Source organism: Bos grunniens, chromosome 12, assembly GCF_055505025.1.
Source record: "Bos grunniens cultivar Pamir isolate PY7600 chromosome 12, Bosgru_T2T1.0, whole genome shotgun sequence".
NCBI lineage: Eukaryota > Metazoa > Chordata > Mammalia > Artiodactyla > Bovidae > Bos > Bos grunniens.
This window is the reverse complement of record NC_141176.1, coordinates 38,767,970-38,774,389: the sequence shown is the minus strand read 5'-3', so window position 1 is coordinate 38,774,389 and position 6,420 is coordinate 38,767,970. Positions and strand designations below refer to the sequence as shown.

The 6,420-nt window shown below is 36.3% G+C and overlaps 1 pseudogene; it reads right to left on the bottom strand.

Moving 5' to 3' along the window:
* Positions 1-3,361: 3,361 nt before the first annotated feature.
* On the bottom strand, positions 3,362-5,945 carry LOC147361721 (heterogeneous nuclear ribonucleoprotein K pseudogene; annotated as a pseudogene).
* Positions 5,946-6,420: the final 475 nt, after the last annotated feature.

Here is a 6,420-nt window from a genome sequence, read left to right as displayed (position 1 = left end):
ATATAGCACTTAAGAGTGCAAAAACTCACACAGTCTGTTATCAAAAAGGAGCACTTCTAACAGAGAGAAAACAAATTGTAATCCTGCAATAGTTCACTCAACAAAATCCATTTAATTAACTTTAATCTAAATTTAGTTAATCCTGACTATATATAAAGCTTTTTTCTCTTCAGGATTCTTTTCCACAATCTTTCATCACTTTCTGTATCTAGTCTGTCTCTCATTTTCCATCAAATAAGACTAATTTCTTCTTTTTCTTCAATAAAATGTAGCTTCATTCCTCATACTTTCTTACCGAAAACACACATTCTACTTTGCCCTGTTTACTGAGATGCTACTATATTGTTTTTAATAGTTTTAAATTATATGTTTAAATTAGAATCCTCAACTCTTAAACCCTTAATTTTTTAGAAAAACTAAGAATTAAGAAATTATGAACAATTTTTCACACTAGCATTCTATAGATTGGTGAGCATAAACACCAGTAATAATTTTTTAAAACAATTGTCTTTTTTATAGAGAACATCTCAGGGTGACACCAAATATTTCCATTAATAGTCCTAAATACCTTTAATTTCTCTATTTAGTAATTGATATCTCCATGTCTTTTAGCTATTTAATAAACTTCCATCACTTACACCAACACAGGTTTAGAACTTTAAGTTACTAAATATATAGTGAGATCATTTTTAGTAGGCATTTCTAAGATATAATTATTTTAAAGAGTTTATCCTAAAGTTCTTATCTCATATTTACTTTAAAGTTTCATCATATTATTTTCCTTGTAACAGATATAAATAAGTCTTATTTATTAAGCCTAAGTAAAATGAAGTATTATACTTAGTTTTTGATGACTTTTAATGACATGTCTTATATTCATTAGATCAACGAACATTAGTATCAGATATCAATTTAATATTGAATAGTTCTCAGTTCACATGAATTTGAAAGCTGTTTTGGCCAGTTTCTTTAAATGCAAGCACTTTTTATTAAAAATAAATAGAGTTATTTATAAATCCAATTTTGATAATAACTTTTAAAAGTAGAGAAATCTCATATGTATAATTTGTACACAGACACAAACAGTCAAAGATAGGGATGGCTTCACTTAAAAGCTAGTTATGAGTCAGGTGTTAGGATGTAAACTTACTAGCTTACAAGTAGTTGGAGTGCATTAAAGTTGTTTGTTCAGATGACTAAAGCTTACTATCTGTGCTGAGGGGTAATTCCCAGAGATTTGAATTTTTATTTATTTATTTTTTAATTTTATTTTATTTTTAAACTTTACATAATTGTATTAGTTTTGCCAAATATCAAAATGAATCCATCACAGGTATACATGTGCTCCCCATCCTGAACCCTCCTCCCTCCCCATACCATCCCTCTGGGTCGTCCCAGTGCACTAGCCCCAAGCATCCAGTATCGTGCATTGAACCTGGACTGGCATCTCGTTTCATACATGATATTTTACATATTTCAATGCCATTCTCCCAAATCTTCCCACCCTCTCCCTCTCCCACAGATTCCATAAGACTGTTCCATACATCAGCGTCATTTTTGCTGTCTCGTACACAGGGTTATTGTTAGCATCTTTGTTTCAGGTCCTGTCTGACTGAGTTAAATAAGTCCTTGTAGCCTATATTTACATTTCTGGCTTTTAGAGATTTGCAAGAGAAAGTCAGTTGTTTTTAGTTTCCTAAAGAATGATTCTGTCAGCTAAAGATACTAGTATCAGTGACAAGATTCTAATGAAACAGAAATTTATTTTACTGGTATTATGTTTTAGAATTTTAGAGCTTAATTTGTCATGTTTTCAAAGGTTTGTATGAGGCACTCAGCAAACATCTTTCTAAGGTTACAAATTAAACCCAAAGTAAAATCACTATCTTTATCTTATTAGCCCTTGTATGTTAGTTTCTATTTTTTTTTTACATAATTTAAGATTATTTTATTTCCTTATGAGAGGAACTTTTTAACAAATGTTACAGGTGTCAATCAACCCTTGTTCAAAATTGGGCACACATTAAATCTAGCATTATGGGAGTTTTATTCTGTAGTGAACTTTCAACTATTTATACAAATGCCAAGAGATACTACACAAAACATCCACAGGAATTTTTTCATCTTTTTTTTGAATTGTTCACAAACATTTCCTACATAACCCAACATACAACAGATAAAGGTATATCTTTTTCTTTCAATTTGCATACAGTGGAAAAACAAGAATATATACATACATAGGTATATATTTTACAAAGTTTAGCTAAGAGACACAACCAATCTGATAGTTTAAATCTATAGGTGAGAAGTTATCTAATAAAAACAATCAGAATTTAGCATCAGTCACTTCCTTAACCAAGTATTATTCTGATTAATAAAACTTGCTATTAAGCTTCTGCTATATGCTTATACTAGTATTCCATCAATTGTGTTGCTTCCCACTTTAGTTCTTCACAAACAGAAAATTGTTGCAAAGTAGGGGCAAGTATTTGCAAAAACAAACAAAAATCCCCAGCTTATTATAAGCATGACTGTGTGGTGGAATTTCCTCCCAAGCAATGGGCTTTCTAATTGTTAAGAATCACCAGAACTGAGTATGTCAAGATATTTTGCCTAAGTCCAAGAAGAGATGCCATTTATTTATATCCAACAGAGGACTGATAATTAAACTTAGTGTTACATTTGGGGGTAGGTTGGGGGGAATTCAGCCATTTGAAAAATGACCATCTTAAAAAAAATGACCACCAAAAATAGGTTAACTAAATTTATTTTAAAAATCAGAAAATGTTTCTTACAAAAGCGCATTACATTCTGCACACTGCTCTGAATAGAAGCCAGAGACATATGGACTACTGTTACTTTTCCTCCCTGTCCCACCACCCCAAACGTTACAGTGACCACAAAGCAAAATGTTCACAATAATTACATGGGCTGGGGTGGGGACCTCTTTAAACCACCAACAATGAACAAAAATTAAAATTCACTGCACTCTGCTGCTGTTTCAAAATTTCAATGTTAGTTTTAGGACACCCTCCCCCACCCCCAACCCTGTTTGTAAGGAACTAAAACATTACATCTGGTGAATAGCAAAGGTTTTACTACATCTCAAATGCAGAATACCTATGAAGCAGAGGAATGTTGGCTTTTTAAACAGAAGCAGATCAAGCAAACAACAAAAAAAGATGCAGGACTCCTTCAGTTCTTCACTGCTGCTGCTGCTGCTGCTAAGTTGCTTCAGTCTGTCTGACTCTGTGTGACCCCATAGACGGCAGCCCACCAAGGCTCCTCTGTCCGTAGGATTCTCTAGGTAAGAGTACTGGAGTGGGTTGCCATTTCCCTCTCCATCAGTTCTTCACTAGTCTTAGAAAAACTTTCCAGAATATTGCTTCACACTGATTTGCAGCAAATACTGTACATTTTATATCTGGTCCTATGTTCCTGTAATGGTAATGATCTGATCTTTGGATCCTTCTAAAGGCTCCTCAATTATGATGGAAGCTTTTGACTCATGACTGATTTGTTTAATCCACTTACCACCTTTGCCCATAAGATCCAGCCAAATTTTTGAGAATAGTTACTTGTGTTGTAATAATAGGTCCACCAAGATCACCGTATGAGGCATGACCCCCTGCATAGGAATAATCATATCCAGAGCCACCCTGTGGTTTAGAAGCCATCTGCCACTCTGAGAGGCTCCATGTGTCTGTTGCAGAGTCCCAGGTTCATCAGCACTGAAACCAATCATGCCATGGTAACGGTGTCCAGGTCTTCCTCTTCTATAATAGGCCATTAAATCTCCTCCCCTAGGTGGTGGTGGTGGTGGAAGAGGAAAATTCCGAACTCTACTTCCACCCCAGCCAACTCGTCCAGGAGGAGGTGAAAGAGGTCCTTGACAAGGTCTCATATCATCATAATCTCTTCTGGAAGGAGGCATGGGACCCCCCACCCAAACCAGGTAGCAGTCCATCAAAGCCACCTCTTCCCTGAATGGGGATTCCCACAGGACGTCCACGGTGGTCATCAAACATCATTGTAAAACCACCATAATTATAGATTTCATCATAAAAATTGGGATCATGAGGTTGAGCGTGTCCTTTAGTGGGAGACTCAGATATAAGATCAAGGATGATCTTTATGAACTCTCTAAACCTATCAGGTTTTCCCCCGATAAAAACGACTGTGTCAGTAGATTGAGGACAACATTCCTGGAAAAGCTTGACTGTTGTCTGAGTGTTCTCTCAAAGTTCTTTGATTTTAGCACCTTTGACTCCAATAATTCCTCCTGCTGTGCTCTGATGAATCAATAGTCTCATATCACAGTCAAAGTCGCTTCCTTTATAGTGTCGGCAATGTAAGCATTCCACAACATCAGATTCAAGTGGGAGCTGGCTGGTTGTGGTGGGTGATGGCAATTGTAGGCCGTCTTCCAAGGTAGGGATGATTTTCTTCAGAAATTCTCCAATCATTTCAATATCAGCACTGATGCTGAATATGCGCTGGGAGTCACTGCTGTCTAGGACTGAAACACTGGCAATTGTAGTCTGTACGGAGAGCCTTAATATTCTTGCCTCCTTTTCCTATCACTGCCCCAGCATTCTTGCTTTGAAGCAGAATGCATAATTCAACCATCTCATCAGTATTTCTAAATCTTTTAAAAGCTTGTTCCTCTTCCATATCTTCAGCAGGGCATTTACCAAATTTGACACTGGTTTTGGTAAAGGTTTCCTCTGTTCATTTTCCATTTTCTTGTATTCAGGGGACACACCAATCAGTTATTAAATATATCTTTCCAGGGAAGAACTGAAGTGTTCTGGGCAGGACCAACTGACACCCTAGTGCTGTAGTAGCCCTGCAAGGCTACCATCCCTGTGCTACAGTGCTTCCTCAGCCAGTCACAGAGAGACAGAGAACATAGTTTTTAGTTTTTATTTACTTTATATAGCCCAGATAACTCTACTGCTTAGTGTGTTCAGTTAATATTCTCTTCATGGCAATCTATATGCCTTGTCTTATGATAGCACACTGGGGAATTATTCCCCAATGAAACATGTCTATCCTACAATATAATTAAACAAGAGATGCAATTATCTTATAGAAGTGCATTTAAATATACCAATTTTGTATACTTTCATCTAAATTCTATTGATTTTTATACCTTTAACTTTAGCTTTCTTTAGGATCTGATCAACATGCTTTTGGAGAAGGCAATGGCAACCCACTCCAGTACTCTTGCCTGGAAAATCCCATGGCCAGAGGAGCCTGGTAGGCTTCAGTCCATGGGGTCATGAAGAGTCAGACACAACTGAGTGACTTCCCTTTCACTTTTCACTTTTATGCATTGGAGAAGGAAATGGCAACCCACTCCAGTGTTCTTGCCTGGAGAATCCCAAGGATGGCAGAGCCTGGTGGGCTGCCATCTATGGAGTTGCACAGAGTTGGACATGACTGAAGTGACTTAGCAGTAGCAGCAACATGCTTTTTTCTTAGAGGAGGAGCTTTAGAAAATTTTTGATGTTGTTTCTGTTGCTGTTCCCTGTCCATTTTATCTACTTTTAAATAAAAAGCTCTGGGATCCCAAGAATGGCATTGAGCCAAGGAGGCCAGGCCCTTTGGCCTAACTATTATACCAAATCATTGCTTGCCAGATATCTCAGTGTAAAATTTTCTAGCCCCTTTAAACATATATTTTAAAATGGGTAAATTGAAAGACTTGCTTGGCTTTTAACACAGGGTACCAGTAGCTGTTCCCTTTTGGCCTATTTAACCTGAAGTAGTGTAGTAATATCAAATTTTGTTTTAATCACATAAATGTCCATTTTATTTATTCCATTATAGATAGCCATCCAAAGATTTCTTTATTCATTTGAGATAACTCCTTTTAAGAAAGTTCTACCTTGTTGGAAATTATAGCCAGACTTACCTTGCAAGTTTTTTCCTATTGACATTATAATTATTCTAATGCTCTTAACATTCAAAAAATGAAGATCATGGTGTCCAGTCCTATCACATCATAGCAAATAGATGGTGGAAATGTGGAAACAGTGTCAGATTTCATTTTCTCGGGCTCGAAAATCGATGTGGATGGTGACTGCAGTCACAAAATTAAAAGATGCTTGCTCCTTGTAAGAATAACTATGATAAACCTAGACAGTTTATTAAAAAAACAGAGACATCACTTTGTCAACAAAGGTCTATATAGTCAAAGCTGTTTTTTTCTAGTAGGCATTTATGGATGTGAGAGTTGAGCCATAAAGAAAGCTTATTGTCTAAGAATTGATGCTTTCAAAGAGAATCCCTTAGATAGCAAGGAGATCAAAGCAATCAATCCTAAAGGAAATCAGTTCTGAATATTCATTGGAAGTACTGATGCTGAAATTCCAGTACTTTGGGGACCTAATAGGAAGAGCTGACTGATTGTAA